Raw genomic sequence first — 22,973 nt, 5'->3', positions numbered from 1 at the left:
TTTCCGCTTCAGACAATAGGATGAACGAACTGTTAAAGTACGATCACATTCACTCACAAAAAAGTTTACTCGATACCCACCCACGTGACGCACGTGACTGACCTCTCTTACGTATATGATGACTGCAGCGCAACGGAGGGCACCCGACAGCAAAGTTAAATAAAATAAGATTACTACACTCCTGGAAATGGAAAAAAGAACACATTGACACCGGTGTGTCAGACCCACCATACTTGCTCCAGACACAAGCAATGATCACACGCACGGCACAGCGGACACACCAGGAACCGCGGTGTTGGCCGTGGAATGGCGCTAGCTGCGCAGCATTTGTGCACCGCTGCCGTCAGTGTCAGCCAGTTTGCCGTGGCATACGGAGCTCCATCGCAGTCTTTAACACTGGTAGCATGCCGCGACAGCGTGGACGTGAACCGTATGTGCAGTTGACGGACTTCGAACGAGGGCGTATAGTGGGCATGCGGGAGGCCGGGTGGACGTACCGCCGAATTGCTCAACACGTGGGGCGTGAGGTCTCCACAGTACATCGATGTTGTCGCCAGTGGTCGGCGGAAGGTGCACGTGCCCGTCGACCTGGGACCGGACTGCAGCGACGCACGGATGCACGCCAAGACCGTAGGATCCTACGCAGTGCCGTAGGGGACCGCACCGCCACTTCCCAGCAAATTAGGGACACTGTTGCTCCTGGGGTATCGGCGAGGACCATTCGCAACCGTCTCCATGAAGCTGGGCTACGGTCCCGCACACCGTTAGGCCGTCTTCCGCTCACGCCCCAACATCGAGCAGCCCGCCTCCAGTGGTGTCGCGACAGGCGTGAATGGGGGACGAATGGAGACGTGTCGTCTTCAGCGATGAGAGTCGCTTCTGCCTTGGTGCCAATGATGGTCGTATGCGTGTTTGGCGCCGTGCAGGTGAGCGCCACAATCAGGACTGCATACGACCGAGGCACACAGGGCCAATACCCGGCATCATGGTGTGGGGAGCTATCTCCTACACTGGCCGTACACCACTGGTGATCTTCGAGGGGACACTGAATAGTGCACGGTACATCCAAACCGTCAAAGAACCCATCGTTCTACCATTCCTAGACCGGCAAGGGAACTTACTGTTCCAACAGGAGAATGCACGTCCGCATGTATCCCGTGCCACCCAACGTGCTCTAGAAGGTGTAAGTCAACTACCCTGGCCAGCAAGATCTCCGGATCTGTCCCCCATTGAGCATGTTTGGGACTGGATGAAGCGTCGTCTCACGCGGTCTGCACGTCCAGCACGAACGCTGGTCCAACTGAGGCGCCAGGTGGAAATGGCATGGCAAGCCGTTCCACAGGACTACATCCAGCATGTCTACGATTGTCTCCATGGGAGAATAGCAGCCTGCATTGCTGCGAAAGGTGGATATACACTGTACTAGTGCCGACATTGTGCATGCTCTGTTGCCTGTGTCTGTGTGCCTGTGGTTCTGTCAGTGTGATCATGTGATGTATCTGACCCCAGGAATGTGTCAATAAAGTTTCCCCTTCCTGGGACAATGAATTCAGGGTGTTCTTATTTCAATTTCCAGGAGTGTATATTTAGTACAACAGATTCCATAGCAGACGGGGCGCTAAATGAACTCAGCACACTTGCATTTCACTCAGCAAGTTGCACTTTTAAGTAGTGGCAAAAGCAGCGTGCTTTCTTTCAGCGTATTGTAGGGAAATTAAATTGCGCTGCAACTCCCCGATTACTCACTTTCGTACAAGTAAGTCAGTATACTAGTCAGTATAAGTCATATCGCTTAAACATCAAGATATAGTCTACAGGTACACGGAGATCGAAAGTAAAAACTCTCCTTTGAAAAATTTGCGCATATGAATCATAACACAAGTCATTTTCTAAAGCTAAACTGTTACACGGTATATTGATTAAGCAGGTGGGAAGGGGCAAGGGAGATGTTTTGGAAGAGATAGGTGCTGCGAATAATTTTAAGCTGCTACTAAATGACCTAAATAATTTCTTTAGTAAACGCATTTCCACAATTGATCATTGAAGAGCATTACCCAGTTCAAAAATTAAAAAAGAAATACCCATAAACTGAATAACAACCTCTAGCTCGCTGAACTCATTAATAACATTTATTTCCAATATTAGTGAGATTTTTAAATAGTAAAAACAGTAAAACCCGTAACAAACTGTTCTAATTAAGCATTCTTGTCTCAAAACAGTGATTGAAGTGTACTGCAGATTCACTGACGTTGGCATAACCAGCCGAATGGCGCCACTAATAGTCAGATAGCAACAACATTTTAAAAAAATTACATAGTCTGTTATAAACAACAATTTAAGCACGAGCTAAATATGGTCACTAGAAGTACGGGAGATTCTCAAATCTACGTGGGTAAGTTGACAGTAGAGTACTTGCCGAACTAGAGTCTCGGCAAACAGTTTTACTCTGCCAGAAAATTTCATACTTGACTAAAACTTTAAACCTTTAAAATTACAGGCAAATATAAGAAAATATAGTTATTGTTGAATGTTGTTAACTACATTCTGCTTTTGCACTCCCAAAATTAATAGAGCTGTCGAAGAACAAACAATAGCTGCATTATAAGGGTTTCCCAGATGAGGTAATAATAAAGTAAAGAAACACAATATACAACGATTATCATGATTCTCAGAAGAATATCAGCACATGATATCCCTCAGGATAAAAGTCAAACACAATACAAAATGTCTGTATGTCTTTCATAGTTGACAGTAGAAATTTCAAGTTCAAAGACATTCCCAGCTGAGATTGTAAAGGACAACTTTAGACATAAGGCTGCCAACAAAATAATTTTCCTCTGCGACTCTTCAGGAATAACGGATTGATAGCCGTCGATGTCGTGTGCCAATGAGTTTGCAATTGGTCTTACTCCTTCTGAAGTTCATTCTGAAAGTTAACAACCATAGCCGGACTGCAGGAAGCGTAACAGAAATAAACGCCATAAGCAGAAGCCTCCCGGTCGATCACAAGAGGGAACAACATGACCGAGCAGCACATCAAACTCATGAGCCGGAGGGAATGTCGGCATTTCCTCCGGCACGCGATAGTCTTGGTAAGCAATACCCCCTGCACAAGTCAGCATACGCTGGTTGCCCCCAGTGTTCAAGAAAGGCTACAACATATTCGTGAGTATAGCAGAGATAGTCACAGACACAAGTCTCATCTGTTGCATCCCCATTTTGCGTAATACTAGTGTCGATCGTCAATTAAAGCTCATGGTGTTCACATTTGCCACTTGAATTAAAAATCTGAAATGCGATGATTTTTCTGTTATATAGTTATTGAGAAGCCACATCAGCCACTGTAATTTACGACAAGCTAGATAAGTAGTTAAAGATAATTGAGGGCCACTGTAGACCATTTTGATAGTTTTCCCTTTTGTGAAACTCAATTTAAACCTAGATTATAGATGTGATATGGCATAGGTCATCCTTCGATCCATTGTAGAGCTTGGAAACCCATTCAGGGAATATTCGTTCACATTTTTGTTGAACGCAGTTGGTTTTTACCATCCTGTATTAAAACATTTCCTTTTATCAATAGTGCAATTTATAAACAATGTTTTGTGAGTAGAACAAAATTTCCAATGGTAAACATAACTGCTTTTTCGACGTTATTTTACCAGCTAACTAAAAGTAGGAAAGCCTTGAACCCCTTCCACTATATTTAGTTAGTATTAAGATTCTTTTACAGGGAGAGCAGTGGAGCTGACGCTGAAATCATTAAGTATTTGGTTATATCATCGCTAGTCTCACTGACCTCTTCTGAATTTTACATGTCATGTGTGGTCTGGCGTCTCCTTACCAGCAACAGGTCCCAGGTTCAAACTAGTCAATTCCCTAAAAAACACGCTCAGAGCGTCGTTGCGCGACAGTGGTAGGGAGACACGATATAGAACAAACAGACACCACGCAGAATGTTTGGACACGGTGATATTTTTCCACGATTTACGAACACTAAGTATTGATCGTTGAGAGAATACGGAACCGAAATGTTTAATGGCCTTATTTCCGAAAATGCTTGGTTTCCATGCTAGGGACTATTTGTTCAATCACACAGTGTTACAGGCAGTGCGATCCAGTACGCGCAGTACCATGCAATCACAGTTACAGTACGTGTTGAAAATGTTTACATATGCCTCAACGCATGCGTGTACGCGCCCTACAATGTTCTGTCTAACACATTCACATCAGCCTGGTTGCATCCGAACAGTGTCGAAGACAGGATGCTCCAATGTCTCCACGTCTGGAATGGGCTCTGCATACACGATACTTCTGTGATGGTCCCACAGCCAGAAACCGCACGGAGTGGGATCTGGAGAGTGAGCAGGCCAAGCAAGTGGAACCCCCCGCCCGATCCTTCGACCAGGGAAGACACGATTGAGATACGTCCCAGTGTTAACGGCGAAGTGGGCTGGACCACCATCATGTAGCAGCTACATAATCCCTCGGGTCACCAGTGGCACTTCTTCCAGCAGAGAAGGAAAAATCACCGCAAGAAACACCTATATTAGGGAGCTATTAGGCGATGTGCAAGGAAGAATGGTCCCAAAATACGGTCACCAATTATCCTGGTCCACACATTCCGGCTGCACCAATGCAGATGACTTGCGATCACCGTACCTTGGGGGCTCTGCATACTGCCACAGATGACAGTTACGAAAGCTGAAGATACCACTCTGCGTAAAGGTGGCCTCAGGATGGATGACACAAATCCAGGAATTGTGGTTTCCTAGTGATGAAACGAGTGACAAAAATGCTTCCGATGTGGAAATTCCGTCGATAGTAAGACCTGCACACGCTGTAAGTGATGAGGGTAGTAACAAATGTTGTGGAGAATGTTCCACACAGCCGTCTGCCTTACACTGCACTGGAGTGTCAATTGCATGGTACTGACACGGCGGTCGCCTTCCGCAGTGTTAACCACATTTCCCTTCAAGTCTGGTGTCGGAACATTTCGGGTACGTCATTCAGGATTTCCTGCTTCCATATACCAGACAAACTGCGAAATGCTGTTGCAAACATTGAATGCTGTGGTTGTTTTCGGTGGGGATAGGTCTCCAGATGCAACCTTGTTGCCCGCTGCCCGTTACCACTTGCCTTTCCGCAAGTAAACACCGTGTCGGCAGGTTCTCGATTCAAATACGGAATTATTGTGTAAATAATGTATCACATCCACTACAAGGTGAATCAGCAACAAAAGTGAATCGGACAGAACATTACTAGCTACTATGGCAGGATAGGGCTCTAGGACATGACGTAATGGAACAGTACCACCCGCTAGGAGGAAATTATGCGTATTGAACTGTGGCTGCGTGGTGCAGACCACAGTCTCCATAGCAAAGTACGATTAAATAAATGGTTTCGAGCATCGAAACCATGCATTAGACCTTCTATGTTCCGTATCTTCTCATCGATCAATCCTTAGAGTTTGTACACGGTGGGAAATGTCACCCTGTATGTTTTATGATCTGTGAAATAAACACACATGTGTTTGCGCGCTGCACAGCATTGCAAGTGAGACACATATTTGATGCTGAAATGTGTCAAAACAGTAGGCATCGTCACATTTCATTGCAAAATATCTCATTATGCACACGAGTCCCATATTTATATGCAAACTGAATTCGGTTTTGATTTGAGGATGAACTTCATTTCAAATTAAATCCAGTCGAAACTGGGTACACTGCGGAATCGCACGTTTATTTTCAATTGCAGTACAACAACAGTAATTTCGTAGGTTATTTATTTTTTCCCATCTAGACACTGTAGATGTTCCACCTCACTGTAGATGTTCCTGCCTGCTGTGCCCGGCTCAGAGCGACTGGGGCAGTTCAACAGAAGAACCGTTCCATCCTCCGCTGGTTTAGCATATAGGGAATGCTACAGCCTCTGGTGGTGGAGGACGGATGCTGGAGACAGCCGTTCATTGGGCCCTATGTGCTCCCGGGACAGGCTTTGTCGGCTTTCACTGCCAAGGACAATCTGCGATAGTCTCCTTGGTGGAAAGAGAATTTGGTAAATAAGTCAGTTTTTGAGCCACTATTAACGCAATTCGTTCTAGAGGAGATTTTTTCAGTCATCAGTTTTCCGGCTGGTTTGATGCCGCCCGCCACGAATTCCTCTCCTCTGCCAACCTCTTCAACTCAGAGTTGTACTTGCGACCCGTATCATCAGTAATTTTCTGGATGTATTCCGGTCTCTCTCTAGTACCATGGAAGTCAAAAAAATTGTTCAAATGGCTCTGAGCACTATGGGACTCAACTGCTGAGATCATTAGTCCCCTAGAACTTAGAACTAGTTAAACCTAACTAACTTAAGGACATAACAAACATCCATGCCCGAGGCAAGATTCGAACCTGCGACCGTAGCGGTCTTGCGGTTCCAGACTGCAGCGCCTTTAACCGCACGGCCACTTCGGCCGGCCCATGGAAGTCATTCCCTGATGTCTTAAGAGATATCTTATAATCCTGTCTCTTGTCCTTGTCAGTGTTTTCCACATAGTCTTTCCCTCTTCGATTCTGTGCAGAACCTCCCCATTCCTTACCTTATCAGTCCACCTAATTTTCAACATTCGGCTGTAGCATCACATCTCAAATGACTCGATTCTTTTATTTTCCATTTTTCCCCACAGTCCATGTTTCACTACCATACAATGCTGTGCTCCGAACATTTCTCAGACATTTCGTCTTCAAATTAAGGCCTATATTTGATACCAGTAGGATTCTCTTGGCCAGAAATGCCCTTTTTGTCAGCGCTGGTCTGATTTTAATATCCTCCTTGCTCCGTCCGTCATTGGTTGTTTTGCTGCCTAGATAGTAGCATTCCCTAACTTCATCTACTTCGTGAGCATCAATCCTGATGTTAAGTTTGTCGCTGTACTCATTTCCACTACTTGTCATTACTTTCGACTTTCTTCGATCTACTCTCAGTCCATATTCTGTGTTCCTCTAATTTGCTCATTCAGTTCAACAGATCATGTGATTCTTCTTCACTTTAACTGAGCATAGCAATGTCATTAGCGAATCATCATCGACAGCCTTTCTTCTTGAATTTTAGTTCCACTCTTGAACCTTTCTTTTATTACCGTCATCGTTTTTTCGATGTACAGTTTTAACAGTAGGGGCGAAAGACTGCAGCCATGTCTTACATCCTTTTCAATCCGAGCACTTTGTTCGTGATCGTCCACTCTTATTATTCCCTCTTGGCTCTTGTACATAATGTATATTACTCCTCTCTCCCTATAGCTTACTTCAATTTTTCTCAGAGTTTTGAACATTTTGCACGATTTTACATTCTCTAACGCTTTTTACGGGTCGTAAAATCCTATGATCGTGTCTTGAAATCTCTTTAGTCCTTCTTCCATTATGAACTGCAACGTGAGAATTGCATCTCCGTTGGTTTTACCTTTCCTGAAGCCAAACTGGTCGTGATCTAATATAGCCTAAATTTTCTTTTCCATTCTTCTGTAAATTATCCTCTAGGGGTCATATAGATCTGGAAATTTTAATAAACACACTGGTAGTTGTAACCTCCCCACAAAAATTTTAATTAAATGAATGTTTATAGTATTGTAACCTCTGAACAAAATTGATTATAATGTAACCTCAAAATTCAATTCCTAAACCTGGAAATAATAAAAAAATTCAGTAACCTGGTCAATTTTATGACGACAGCAGCGCTGCGCCTCGGCCCTGTATTCTGAATAAAAAAGGAAAAATTCTTACCTCAATAAAAACTGCGAATATATATCTGCTCTTATGTAGAAATTTTTTTTCGCACAGCTTCGTGCAATGCTGGCGTATATTTTTTTTCTGATTCTTGGAAGGAATGATCATGCATTGGAAATATTCTTTACATTGAAATGAATGCTTTTCTTTAAAAATTTACTTTATATTATAAAAATTATTATTGGGGCATTTTTTTAAACAAATTAATGACAATAAACATTACTAGATATGCGCAAGGCTGCATCTTTACCTTCTACAATAATACTCATCCTAGAGAGTCCCGACCAGCAGAGCAGACTGCTGACACGCGCAGGCACGCGCCGACTAGCACGGACTAAAAACTAAAGCCGACTGACTACTACTGCCGACTGACGGCGACTACTGCCGACTCGCGACAAGCAACAACTAAGTACATACTACTCTCTGGTCAGAGATTCTGCCATGCCTCGCCCATCGCCGGAAACACATATGCCTTACATAACCCTCCACTGGGGGGGGGGGGGGGGGGCAAAAATTTGGCAGCGATGGTGAGTCAATTGTACTTGCCATGAGCAACAAATTTTTTCTTAATTAACTAAGTTTACAATCACAGAATATATACATATATATAAGTGCAGAACATGAAATATAATATAGTGCACATGCACTGTAGTACAGAATATATCAAGCAATGGCAAAATGTATACACAATGAGTACAAAACATAATAACAAATGACAAAAGTGCACACGCACTATAGTAGAGAACGTATCAGGAAATCACAAAATGTATAAGCAATGAGTACAAATCATATTAACAAATGACAAAAGTGCACACGCACTATAGTAGAGAACATATCAGGAAATCACAAAATGTATAAGCAGTGAGTACAAATCATATTAACAAATGGCATCAAGTGCACACGGACTGTAAAAATCTTTAGCATATTTACATAACATACCATGGAGGCAAATAGAGTACATACACACTGTAGAAGTCTTTACTATTTTTACATAACATATTATGGAGTGAAATAAAGTGCACACGCACTGTAGAAGTCTTTAGCCTATTTAGGACAACTGATCTTGTTAACAAATGAAATGAAGTGCACACGCACTGTATATGTCATTATCATTTTACAAATACTAGGAAAGGAAAAGGAAGGATTGCGTCATGGTTGTAGCACATTAGGTTGCACGCAGCTGCACTGAAAGTCCATATCTTTCTACAGAAGCACAACACCAAGTGAGACAATCTGAAGTTCTTTTCCCTGAAGTATTAATCAGTGTAGCCAAGACACTGAAATGTCGTAGTAATATTCCATGTTATCATTTTGGTAGTACATTAGGTACACCAAACAGTGGGACCATAATAACATCTCCATCGCTCAAGGTGGTGGACAGCATGTCGTGTCAACACCACGTTCTTGTAAGGTACACCAACGTAGAATTAGTGCAGAAACGAAATATAGTGCTCCATGAGCATGAGGATAGACAGGACAAACGGATATTGCAGTAATTTGTGGTAATTAGGTCAGAAGGTGAAGGACATTAAGTCACATACTATTCTTCATTGCGAATTACACTAGTCTAACAACTGATTTGAGTAATTAGTGGCACTCATCGCCCAGTTACTGAACATTTCTGTACCATGTATGAAGTATTACAGAATAATGTTCATAAGTTATCTGTTTACAGAAAACATTGGCACTCATTGGCCAGTTACAAATCATCAGAAGTCGTCATTCTAAACAGGAGCTGATGAATGGCATAGTATTAACATAATTCACTTAGTTATAGTAATCATTGGCACTCATTGGCCAGTTACAAGGTATTCATATAGTTTTACAAAACATTATTCAGTATTATTCAGAAGTCATCATTCAAAACATGAGTTAATTATTGGCATAGCATTTATAGAGTATAACAAAAATATTATTTACAGAAATTATTGGCATAGTATTTATGCATTATTACAAAGCATCATTCAGTATTACTCAGAACTGATCATGCCAGTGACATAGGACATATTGAAAATGTAACATACTGTTATTCAAGGTCTGTGACCAGAAAACATTATTCAGTATTACTCAGAACTCTCTTAAACTGGTAGCATTATTGGGGACAAGTAATACTTATTTTTGTGCTAGCAATGCATTGCGTTGAGATCGATAATTAATTATGGAGGCATAACAATATTTGCATTTGACTTATTGCTGCAAATGAAGATGTGTAACGTCATTTGTCATGAGTCAGCTGTAGCAAAGTTATGAAACAAGTGGACTATATGTGATCACATTCATGAATCACACACACAAATGGGTAAGAAAAAATGCAAGTACTAGAACAGGTTTAATGATTAACTGCTTATAGCGTATTAATTTCGTGAATAATTTCTCCTGCAAAATATACAAAATGGATTATTAAACTGAAAGAGGAAACGCATATTATGCTGAAAAGTAGTGAACTTCGAATTAATAGGTAATGAAATGTGTATAAAATATATATGTTCTCTAGCTGTCCTTTCCAAAACCCTCAGTCATCATACCATGCGACATAAGACATCCTGTCAAAACGAACTGCAACAAATACTTAAATAACTACATAGCATTTCTTAACTGACAGTAAATATATAAACTTCATCATTATTTTCATCTGCAAAGAAAAACTTCATTATCATCACCTGCAAAGAAAAACTTCATTATCCATATCATCATAACTCCATTATTATAATCATCTGTAAAGAAAAACTTCATTAACCATAGTAGCATACTCTTCATCACTATTCATCGTCATTCATTATCATCTGCAAAAAAGTGACTTCATTATTCATTATACAACTATTCCTTATTTCTAGCATATTTCATCACTAAAACTAAGATGTGTAGTTCTGTCTGACAGCCTGCATCAATCGCCTCGTATTCTGAAAGAAACAATTAGTTAAGACTGCTATTCTACGATGTGTATAGTATATTCTTGTTAATTCTGATCCATTTACTCTTCGTGACGACGTATTGTATCTTCTTTCATTCATTGCGAGGGTAAAATTCCCATTTCTGTTTAATTTATTTCTTTTACACGTTATTTCTTTCTGAAAATGATGAGCAATGATTAATGTCTTGCATTTAAATCATATACCCATTAAGTAAAAGCTGGTTTCTTGTGATATAATTAAGCATACAGCGTAGCATGACAGAAAACGTAATATGTCAAAAAACATATACAGTTTTCAGAGGCAAAAATTTACGCAGAGTATCACAATGTAGCAGCAAAAAAAAAAAAAAATGTAAAATAGTCACGATGTTGAGATATCATAAGGCATAATGTCAAAGTCAACTGGTGTTTGTTACATCTTAAATATTTCATAGTGCATACAAACAAAATAGGAAAACAATCATACATACATGAAGAATGGAAAATGTGCACAGTCTGATGTGTAACGACAAGAAAAGCGACCTGCTAACCTTACCTTGCCGGGCACTTGCCAAGAAAAAATACGATAATCATCATTAAGTGATCATATGAATATAATTGCATAAGTGGTCATAAAAAAATTAGGAAATGGCATTACAGTGCGATAAATCATAAAATATGTTCATTCAATAAAAGGTTAGACGTTGGAGACGTGGTGATTGCCTTTGGTTTTTCTGGTTCTCAGAGTTTCGACGTGTACTACATTGGGGTGAGGAATGCTGCGAATTCGATATGGACCTGCGTATACAAGCTCAAATTTACTGCATCTATTCTTTCCTCTGTTGGATAAATAATGTGTGCGTACTAATATCTTCTGTCCAATGTGAAAGTCACGGCGTGTACAAACCTGTTTTAGCTGTCTTCTCCGGCGCTCTGCGGCACGTTTGATGTTGTTCAGAGCAATGTCAATTATTTCATGGTGTCGTAGTCAACGAGATGTAGGAAAGGTTACTAATTCTTTAATTTTGTTAGGTGGTTCAACATTTTTCAGTATAACAGACGGAGATAGCATAGTAGATTCATTTGGTATGGAATTGATTACATCCTGGAATGAGAGTATGTGTGTGTCCCATTCAATATGTTTTTTATGGCAGTATATTCTACATAGTGTACCAATTTCTTTCATTAATCGTTCACAAGGGTTCGAAGAAGCATGGTACCTGGATATATAGATCGGAGAAATATTTCTAGCTCGTAACATACGTGTCCATATAGCAGATCGAAACTGTGGTCCATTGTCGGAAATTACTTTCAATACATGCCCTACATGAAACAAAAAAATGTTTCACAAATGCTTTCGAAACAGTTTTAGCAGTAGCTTTGCGTAACGGAGTGAAGGTAACAAATTTCGAAGTGAGTTTAACAGCGACAAAGATGTACAAAAACCTCTATTAGTTCTTGGAATCGGACCAAAAATGTCTACAGCGGCCATGTGTCTCAATTTCACAGGTACAATGGGATGTAATGGAGGAATATGTGAAGTCGTGTCTGATTTAGCTTTCTGGCAGATTTTACATGACGCTAAAACTCGTCGAATACGTTTTTCCATGTTGGTAAAATAACAGTTCTGTCTCAGTATAAGAAAACATTTTCTAGCTCCGTAATGTGCGTAACTTAAATGAGTATACCAAAATAATTTGTTAACAAGTTCGTCAGGAATGCATAATAAGCAATTGTTGCCGTCAGGGTGAGAGCGGCGAAACAATATTATTGCATACGGTGTAATGGTTTCTAATGGTAACATTATTCCTATCTTGCCAAAGGTGTTTAATTTCTTTCCACACGTTGTCTTTACTCTGCTCTTGTGCTATGTCTTGTAATGACGAAATGAAATTTTCAAATGCAACTTGTTGAATGTACATGACGCTGAAATTTGCTTTGCAGAAGTTGGTTGCGATGTCTTGCTGATTGATGCTGAGAGAACGGGATAATGCGTCTACTACAATATTTTGTATACCGGGAATGTGAACAATTGTAAAATTAAATTCCTGCAAATATAGTTTCCATCTACTTATCTGTCGTGTGTAAATTTAACGGAAAGTAAAAACTGTATCGCTCTATGGTATGTGTAAACGGTCGTATGTCTTCCATAAAGAAAATGCCGAAATCTCATAAATGTCCAAACAACACATAATGTTTCAAGTTCTGTAACAGAATAATTGCGTTCAGCAGGTGACAGAATGCGACTCGCAAAGGCGATGTTTTTAATTACTGTACAACCACCTTCTTCAATTTCCTGAAAAATGTGTAGGCCTAAAGTGGTGTTAGATGTCGGTGGCAATGGAAAAATTTCTAGTAAGATCTGAGTATGATGAAAGTGGTGCATTCAACAAAGCTTGTTTCAAATAACATTTTCGTGCTAAAAGATGCAACCTGTACTGTATGTAGTCAAATTCTGTCTGACGTGTTATTATTTTCGGGAGGATGCTGTGGCATTTCAACTATTTGTACTGTTCTGTTATTTCTTCCTGACGTATTGCGTTCGGGATTATACCTACCGTCTGGTTCATTCATGATAATATGTTGTTGCGGATGATTTTGCTGCTGATAAGACCGACTGTTATTAAACGTACGCTGAAAATTCTGCTCATTATTTTTACGTCTGTCATGACAGCCATCTTTATACGGTGCTTTGCGATAGGAATTGAAATGATGTGTTTTCTGTACGTAGTTATTTCCTTGTTGCTGTGCGTTACTATTTGTTGGAGCTGGCGCTATACGTGCAGGCGGCGAAACATTAAAGCTTGGTTGACCTTGTACATTACATTGTTGGTTAGGTATGGCAGTGAAAAACCTCTATTGTTACCAAAAATATGTTTGCGACTGCTGAAAATTTTACACATACTGATGATTAAATTTTTGTCTGTTATTCAAGTTCTCATGGCTGTCATTTCTAGAGCGTCTAATGAAAATTGTCACTTTCGGTAAAATTTGTCATATCGGGTTTTCTTTACTAATTCTTAATTCTAGATAGGGCGATAGTGGAAGAGCTGTTCTGATAGATATAAAGGATAGTAGAAGAGAAGGCAGCAGTGCAGAAAACTAAAGATGAAACAGCACTACCACGGCTTGGGGCCCTGTGCACGCTACGGCACATATTCATAAAAGCGTAATGAATCCCCTGATGTTCATTACGCGCTGCAAATAAATTTTAGCTTTTGCGTTACTGGCAATGCCGTTGAAAATTCAGAAGCAAATTGCTGTATCCATGCTAATTCTAGTTTCTGCATTACAGGCAATGCTATTGAAAATACAAAAACAAATTGACGTATCCAGTTCAAAGCGTGTACCTGTGCTCTGTCATTTTTAAATACCTTAGATTTTTCTACGGATAAAAATTGCTCATAATCAACGTTATCGTCTCTGAATGTGTGAACAGGTTCAGGATTGCATGAGAATCTGTTTGTCCGTGTCTTTTCGGATTTTAAGTCGCGTAGTCTCTGTAAATTACTTAAATTATACTGGCTGTGTGAGCGTGACAAATGTTCGGAATGTGCCGTATGCTGCGACGTGTTATTAACTGAAACATTTTTCATTTCTGTTACTTTAATACGTTCGTCAATGTGGCTGATCTGTTGTTCAAATTTCTTATCGACTTCCGTATTCAGAGTGCGTGAAAGTTCTGGTGACTTTAAATTAAACTCGTCGCGTATCTGTGTTGCGTTTTCTGAACATTGTTCAGTGACTGCATTAATTTCATCTCTAAGTGATTCTGTTGTGCCTACGCGTGTACTACTTAATTCTTGTACAACTGATGTAATTTCTTCATTGCTGTTCCTAGCATGAGCCTTACTTTCCTCACATAATTGTCCTTTCGTGTCGTGACGTTGCACGGTAACAGCTGTAATCTGTTCACTAACTTGTTTGTTCTGTTCGTTAAGGTTGCCCCGCATCTCGTGGTCGTGCGGTAGCGTTCTCGCTTCCCACGCCCGGGTTCGATTCCCGGCGGGGTCAGGGATTTTCTCCGCCTCGTGATGGCTGGGTGTTGTGTGCTGTCCTTAGGTTAGTTAGGTTTAAGTAGTTCTAAGTTCTAGGGGACTGATGACCATAGATGTTAAGTCCCATAGTGCTCAGAGCCATTTGAACAATTTTTTCGTTAAGGTTATCGTGTTTTTCGTTCGTCAGTTTGAAACTTTCATTAAGTTGTTTGCGCGATTCAGTAGGTTGTTTGAAATGATTATCTAGTATTTCATTCCGCTGTTTGAGACTTTCATGAATTTGTTTGTTCGATTCATTGAGTCGTTTGTAATTGTCGTCTTGTTTTTTATTGCTTTCAATAATTTGCTGTTTGAGAAGGTCTTGTTGTTCTTTCTTGTATTGTAGAAATAATGCTATTAATTGATCCAAGGCAGTATTACCTACTCTATTCTCGGTGCTGTGTGATGGTGTATCTGCTTTTGTCGCGTTTTGTGTAACCGGTTGGTCATTCTATGATTCTTGAAAAGCTTCGCCACTTGGATGTGCACTGTTATTCACCACACCGGAATTAAATAAATCTGACGTAATCTGATTACATTGTTCATTTTCGTTAGAAAAATTTATCTGTTCGTTACATAAGTTTTGCAAACCGGGCGTGTCAAGCTGGGCAGCGCTCACTGCAACAGAACGTCCCGCGCCACCAATTGCCGTTAAATTAACAGAGGACACAACTGAATTTGTTTGCTCATCACCAGGATCAAAATCAATAATAGTGGTCGGTACGCACTGATCGTCTGTAAATGGAGGACTATCATTAAGACACTGAGTGTCGCAAGTATTGTCGGTCAAACAATTCGAGTCGGCTGTTTCACTCATTGCACATCGCGATGTACTGTTAACAGTTTTTCGCGGCATTTTTCAAAAATATATATTATAAAAATTATTATTGGGGGCATTTATTTTTAAAGAAATTAATGACAGTTAATATACATTACTAGATATGCGCAAGGCTGCTTCTTTACCTTCAACAATAATACTCATCCTACAGAGTCCCGACCAGAGCAGACTGCTGACACGCGCAGGCACGCGCCGACTAGCACGGACTAAAAACTAAAGCCGACTGACTACTACTGCCGACTGACGCCGACTACTGCCGACTCGCGACAAGCAACAACTAACTATACTACTCTCTGGTCAGAGATTTTGCCATGCCTCGCCCATCGCCGGCAACACATGCGTCTTACACAGTCGCTGGGAATGATGGCCACCTGCTTTGGCCTCGTCAGTATTTTTCTCTGTCTTTCTGTTTCTCAGTATTTTCTCTCTATTCTGTTTCTCTTTTTATATTCAAATGCTGGAAAACAGAGCACAAAAAAGGCGTCAAAAAAGGCGTCCGGATTTGGTGGTGTATGGAGGAGGGTTTCAACCATATTTTATCTGAAGGGCCGCCTTTTTAATTAGGCGGTGGGAGAGTAGCGGCGTCTGCATAATTTTTTTCATCAGTGGAACAAAAATGTAACTTTTTGATTGGAATTTTCTGTTGACATGTGTGAAACGTCACAAGAACAGATGCGCTCTGAGCTTTTAACTTCAGATTCTGCTCTGAGTAGAACGAATTCAGACTTTGCTTGCAAAGAGGACATTTCGACATCTGTTTTCAGCAGAGTCATTTAGCATTTTTCCGTAGGTAGAGACACGTCGGGTTCTCCACCCAGTCCCGTTTACTGTTTCTGACGAAATCCAAATGTTACACAATGAGAAAATTTAGCATAGTTAGCAGACAATGAATAAAAAATAAATACAAACTTTTCCTATAGAAAATTAAAAGTTACTAAAGTAATTGATCACGAGGTTGTACCAATGTCTGGATGCAGTTGTCAAGTAAAGATGGTAAGCCAGCCAGTAACTCCTCAAGCAGTAAGTGAAATTGTTAATATGGTAATAGAGCAGAAAGCTTAGTACATTGAATAGGTAAAGAGGGAACAAACCAAGTCTTATGTGAAATTAATACTAGTACTGCATAAATTTGTCAAAAGGTGTGTGTGGTATTGGAGACTAATACCAGTAAAATGAAGATTAGAATTGGCTCAAATGGCTCTGAGCAATATGGGACTTAACTGCTGAGGTCATCAGTCCCCTAGAACTTAGAACTACTTAAACCTAACTAACCTAAGGGCGTCGCACACATCCATGCCCGAGGCAGGATTAGAACCAACGTCCGTAGCAGTAGCGTGGTTCCGGACTGAAGCGCCTAGAACTGCTCGACCACCGCGGCCGGCCGGCGATTAGGCTTGAAAACACAGAGATAGAACCAGTTAGACCAAGCACAGAGTACTTATAGAATATTACAGAAGTTCTCACCGATATAGTGCATACCCAGAAAACCGGTTATGCAATGACCTTTGTGAAAACTAATAATGTGTTTTGCAGTGTACATTATGACAGTTAGTGTTGGAAAAAACGCTAACAGGCTTGGGCGCACTGGAATTGTGATAGACCATTGTGAGCAACCGTATGAACAGCTTGTGTGTATTTAATTTGGAATTCTAGATTACTGGAAGAAAAGTGCGATCTAAGCAAATTACACAACGGCTTATCACAATGAGGTTTTCCTCACTTCATGTAAATAAACAAAGCTGGAATACCAACAGCCGACTAGTAGACTCCCGGTCGAGTCGAACTTTACTTCTTATTTCAAGTTCCAATCCATTCCTTTTCTTCTATCGTGTCTGTAGATAAAAGAAATTGTGATGATTATCCTGTAAGAGTACTCAGTGAGAGACCCCTGGAGTGATAGTAAATGAACCAATAACTATAAAAAAATAATTGCTTGATTATTACTTGTGGGAAAGGACCTTCTGAAGAAAGAGTTCAGTGTGTAGGAGTCTGTACGTAAGATAGAGCATGACAGCTAATAATCCCAGTCTGTATGTTTGGTAGACAGAGGTAATATGTGCGATGTGAAATTTACAATCCTCAAACCAGTCACAAAGGGAAATCACAAGAAAACGCAAACACAGGCTTGTAGTTCACAAAGATTTATTACACATATCCCCAAAAACAGTATTACAAAATCTTCTACAAACCGGCCTTCCAATACCCACCAATAACAAATAAAGGGCTTTGCCACGGTCTATGGCGCCTTACCACGGTCCACGCGACTCCCTCCGTTGGAAGTTCGAGTCCTCCCTCGGGCGTGGGTGTCTGCCGTTCTTAGCGTAAGTTAGTTTAAGTGTGTAAGCTTAGGGACCGATGACCTCAGCAATTTCGTCCCATAAGATCTTAACACAAATTTCCAAGTAACAAATATAATTGAACATCTTATACAGTCTTTACAAGAGTAGATGGAATGAAACAAGTTAAGTAATGATCATACCTTTTAACTAAATAACAAATAGCCCCAGATAAATATAGATGGCAAGCATAATTGCCCACAAATTTAACAGGAACTAACCGGGACTGAATCCCCACTGGTAAAACAAGCAACAGTACAGAATATTAAATAACAAATTTTAAGTAAAAGAGGAAATTCTCAAATGGGAACCATAGATTAATAAACAGATAATAGACCAACGGAACTCCACCAATTATGTAGTGAGTTATTCCACTGAAGTTACTCGTGAAATCCCTTCCAAGTACAACAACAATATTTAGGCAGAAAAGAGAGTTATCTGAAGGGGCTCCGGAAAGGCTCAAAATCATGAAAAGTTCAATTTTTACTTTTTTGCGTTTTCTGAATCTGCAGACTATTACCTTTTAATAGATATATAATTTATTCAATTCCAAAGACTACAACTATTTTTAAATTTTTTTTGAAATGTGTTCTACATGGGCGTGACCCACTGTGGCGCTGTTAAACTGCTGTAAATATTATTAACGTCCGTGTTCATCAGCTACATTTTAGTGATGTGAGATAAAGTATGTGTTGTGGCTAACCTGTGATGGTTTAATATATATCGCTGGTGTGATTGTCGATTGTTTCATGTTTATTTACTCTGTCGTTATCTCGAAAATATTCGTAATTAATTCTGTTTCTTGAGTCTCTGTTTTGTTGAAGTATAATAATGAGTAAAAGTAAAGTTATTAGAAATCCTCTGAAGGCTTTTAAGAAAAGGAGAAATGTTGGAAAGCCAAAGGTATGTGTTATTACTGTAAACAATAAAGACGATAACCAAGTGAGTGAACCTAACCTCTCGAGTACACCTGCCCATAGCAGTCAAAGTGAGAAAGAAAATACTTCACAGAAGAAGCTTGGTTCAATGAGTGAAAACTATGAATGTTTTATGGGCGGATCGGATGTGAATGAAATATTTGATATGTCGGTTCTCAAAGGAATTTTTTCAAACTGTGTAAGATGTATTCATTGTAGTGAAGTTGGTCTGGAACTCTCCATAATAAAGCACGTAGGACTTGCTAGTGAAATACAACTGAAATGTGATAAGTGTTCATACATGACCACCTTTTGGAACAGTGTTGCAGTAACTGCAACTGAAGAAAATGGTAGCAAAATCTACGAACACAACATTAGATTTGTTTATTCCTTGCGTTCAGTTGGTAAGGGTGCTACTGCAGGTGCAATTTTCTGTGGCATCATGAATCTTCCAAATCCCCCAACCAAGTTTACGACCTATAATAAATTAATAGGGTCTAAAGTAGAAGATGTCTGTATAGAATCTATGAAGAACGCTGTGGAAGAGGCAGTAATGGAAAATAATGGTAACAGAGATTTGACTGCAGCGTTCGATGGTACCTGGCATAAACGGGGACACACATCTCTTCATGGTGTAGTATCTGCCACCAGTATGTATACAGGGAAAGTTTTAGATGTAGCAGTAATATCAAAGTATTGTAGATGTCCACAAAAATATAAAGGTACACATGAAAATAATTGCAAAGCTAACTATAGTGGCAGTAGTGGAGGAATGGAAGTGCCTGGTGTTGCCAGTATATTCCAGCGTTCTGAGGCGTGTGATAAAGTGCGATATGTTAATTACCTTGGTGACGGTGATTCTAAAAGTTTCAAACATGTTCAAGGACTGAAGCCCTATGGTGATGATGTTGTAGTGCAGAAATTTGAGTGTATTGGACACGTACAGAAGCGAATGGGAACAAGACTTCGGCGACTGAAAGCTTGGTACAAAAAACAAAAACTCAGTGATGGTAAAGGGTTGGATGGGAAGGGAAGGTTAACTGACAGTGTAATTGACAAAATACAGAACTATTATGGAATGGCTATTAGGCAAAATACACAAAGTGTTGACGAAATGAAGAAGGCTGTTTGGGCTCTTTTTTTTCATACTTCTTCAACCGATGAAAATTCCCAACATAGCTTGTGTCCCAAAGAAGAAGACAGTTGGTGTAAATATAACAAAGGATTGCTAACTGGTGAAGTGTACACTCATAAGGATAGTCTGCCTCATGCTATAATGGAGGTGATAAAACTTATTTTCAGAGACTTAGCAGCACCTGAACTGTTGAAAAAGTGTATTCACGGAAAAACTCAAAACCCCTATGAAAGTGTAAATAGTGTTATATGGTCGAGAATCCCCAAGACTGTATTTGTTGGAATAGAAACACTTCACTTTGGTGTGTATGATGCTGTTGCGACTTTCAATGATGGCAACATTGTAAGGTGCAAGGTATTTAGAAATATGGGAATGAAGATAGGTTCTAACATGGTACAAGCGATGCTTGCTTTAGACAAGGAACGCCTTCGGGCTGCAGACAGGGCTGTAAAGAGTCTAGAAATACAAGCAAGAGTAAACAGGAGGAGGAACAAGAGGAAGCTGGAGGAGGAGTTTGCAGAGGATGAAGATAATACATCCTATGGACCTGGAATGCACTAAAAAGTTAATCCAATCTTTGTCGCTCGATTCCCAAAACTTTTATTTTCTCATACTAATTACATGTTTTCTAAGGATCTTCCAAACATATTTGTTTCAAACTTTCAGTAAATGTTACACAGTACCTTCTGCATAATTTAACACAGCCTTTTTCCAAAAAACTGTATATTTTTGAATATATAAATAAAAAATTGCAAAAAAAAATGTTGTGAATTTTCATTACAATTGAAAAAAAAATCATCTTTAATAACTGAACTAAAATTTTGTAAAATTCCTGTGTTAAGTTGTAGCCCATATTCCAATAAATAATCTGTAAAAAGTTCAACTTCCTACCTCAAATACTTTGTGAGGAAAGATGTAATTTATAAGCGTTATTTTAACATTGTAAGTATAGGGCGTTCCGGAGCCCCTTAACAGTCAGTTTAACTTCCACTCAAAAAGGGGCACGTCCCAACGGATGACACACCAAAATGCAAGAGCGACCAATCTACTAGGAGCAGGGGACGCACCTACGCACAGCCCGAAAACATTAACGAGAGGAATCTCCAAATAGGTAAAAGAGAGAATACTCAACTTTTGTCAACTACTGGGGCGAAAAGCGACTCTGACAGGACACAGCCAAGCAGCGCCCAGTCACCAAAACGTAGCTGGCCGAGCTAACGGCGTCCGAACATACACTCCTGGAAATTGAAATACGAACACCGTGAATTCATTGTCCCAGGAAGGGGAATCTTTATTGACACATTCCTGGGGTCAGATACATCACATGATCACACTGACAGAACCACAGGCACATAGACACAGGCAACAGAGCATGCACAATGTCGGCACTAGTACAGTGTATATGCACCTTTCGCTGCAATGCAGGCTGCTATTCTCCCATGGAGACGATCGTAGAGATGCTGGATGTAGTCCTGTGGAACGGCTTGCCATGCCATTTCCACCTGGCGCCTCAGTTGGACCAGCGTTCGTGCTGGACGTGCAGACCGCGTGAGACGACGCTTCATCCAGTCCCAAACATGCTCAATGGGGGACAGATCCGGAGATCTTGCTGGCCAGGGTAGTTGACTTACACCTTCTAGAGCACGTTGGGTGGCACGGGATACATGCGGACGTGCATTGTCCTGTTGGAACAGCAAGTTCCCTTGCCGGTCTAGGAATGGTAGAACGATGGGTTCGATGACGGTTTGGATGTACCGTGCACTATTCAGTGTCCCCTCGACGATCACCAGTGGTGTACGGCCAGTGTAGGAGATCGCTCCCCACACCATGATGCCGGGTGTTGGCCCTGTGTGCCTCGGTCGTATGCAGTCCTGATTGTGGCGCTCACCTGCACGGCGCCAAACACGCATACGACCATCATTGGCACCAAGGCAGAAGCGACTCTCATCGCTGAAGACGACACGTCTCCATTCGTCCCTCCATTCACGCCTGTCGCGACACCACTGGAGGCGGGCTGCACGATGTTGGGACGTGAGCGAAAGACGGCCTAACGGTGTGCGGGACCGTAGCCCAGCTTCATGGAGACGGTTGCGAATGGTCCTCGCCGATACCCCAGGAGCAACAGTGTCCCTAATTTGCTGGGAAGTGGCGGTGCGGTCCCCTACGGCACTGCGTAGGATCCTACGGTCTTGGCGTGCATCCGTGCGTCGCTGCGGTCCGGTCCCAGGTCGACGGGCACGTGCACCTTCCGCCGACCACTGGCGGCAACATCGATGTACTGTGGAGACCTCACGCCCCACGTGTTGAGCAATTCGGCGGTACGTCCACCCGGCCTCCCGCATGCCCACTATACGCCCTCGCTCAAAGTCCGTCAACTGCACATACGGTTCACGTCCACGCTGTCGCGGCATGCTACCAGTGTTAAAGACTGCGATGGAGCTCCGTATGCCACGGCAAACTGGCTGACACTAACGGCGGCGGTGCACAAATGCTGCGCAGCTAGCGCCATTCGACGGCCAACACCGCGGTTCCTGGTGTGTCCGCTGTGCCATGCGTGTGATCATTGCTTGTACAGCCCTCTCGCAGTGTCCGGAGCAAGTATGGTGGGTCTGACACACCGGTGTCAATGTGTTCTTTTTTCCATATCCAGGAGTGTATTTCAACCAAGGCGTCTTCCTCTGTATTGATCAATCCGTGACTGATTGTGCACGCCGCTCATAGTACACTGAAACATCAAAAAAAAAAAAAAAAAAAAAAAAAAAAAAAAAAAAAAAAAAAAAAAAAAAAAAAGGACAGATAGACAACCAAACCAAAGGACACATCACAAACCCTCTTATTTCAGGGTTATGCCCCCACCTCCACCCCCTTTACATTTAATACCCTTAGCACATGCAAGACCTGAAAATAATAGCATGGAAAATTATTCACTTCTTACAGCTAATAATTCTTTACTCTTACAGGCAGACCCCAATAACGAGCATAAAGCCTGGGGAAATTTTCGGCTTGCCGAACCAAGATAAGATAAGAACCAAAGTCACGGCCCCTTCAGAT

The sequence above is a fragment of the Schistocerca nitens genome, chromosome 5 (genome assembly GCF_023898315.1).
Source record: "Schistocerca nitens isolate TAMUIC-IGC-003100 chromosome 5, iqSchNite1.1, whole genome shotgun sequence".
Taxonomy (NCBI): domain Eukaryota; kingdom Metazoa; phylum Arthropoda; class Insecta; order Orthoptera; family Acrididae; genus Schistocerca; species Schistocerca nitens.
Note: the sequence above shows the minus strand (reverse complement) of the source record.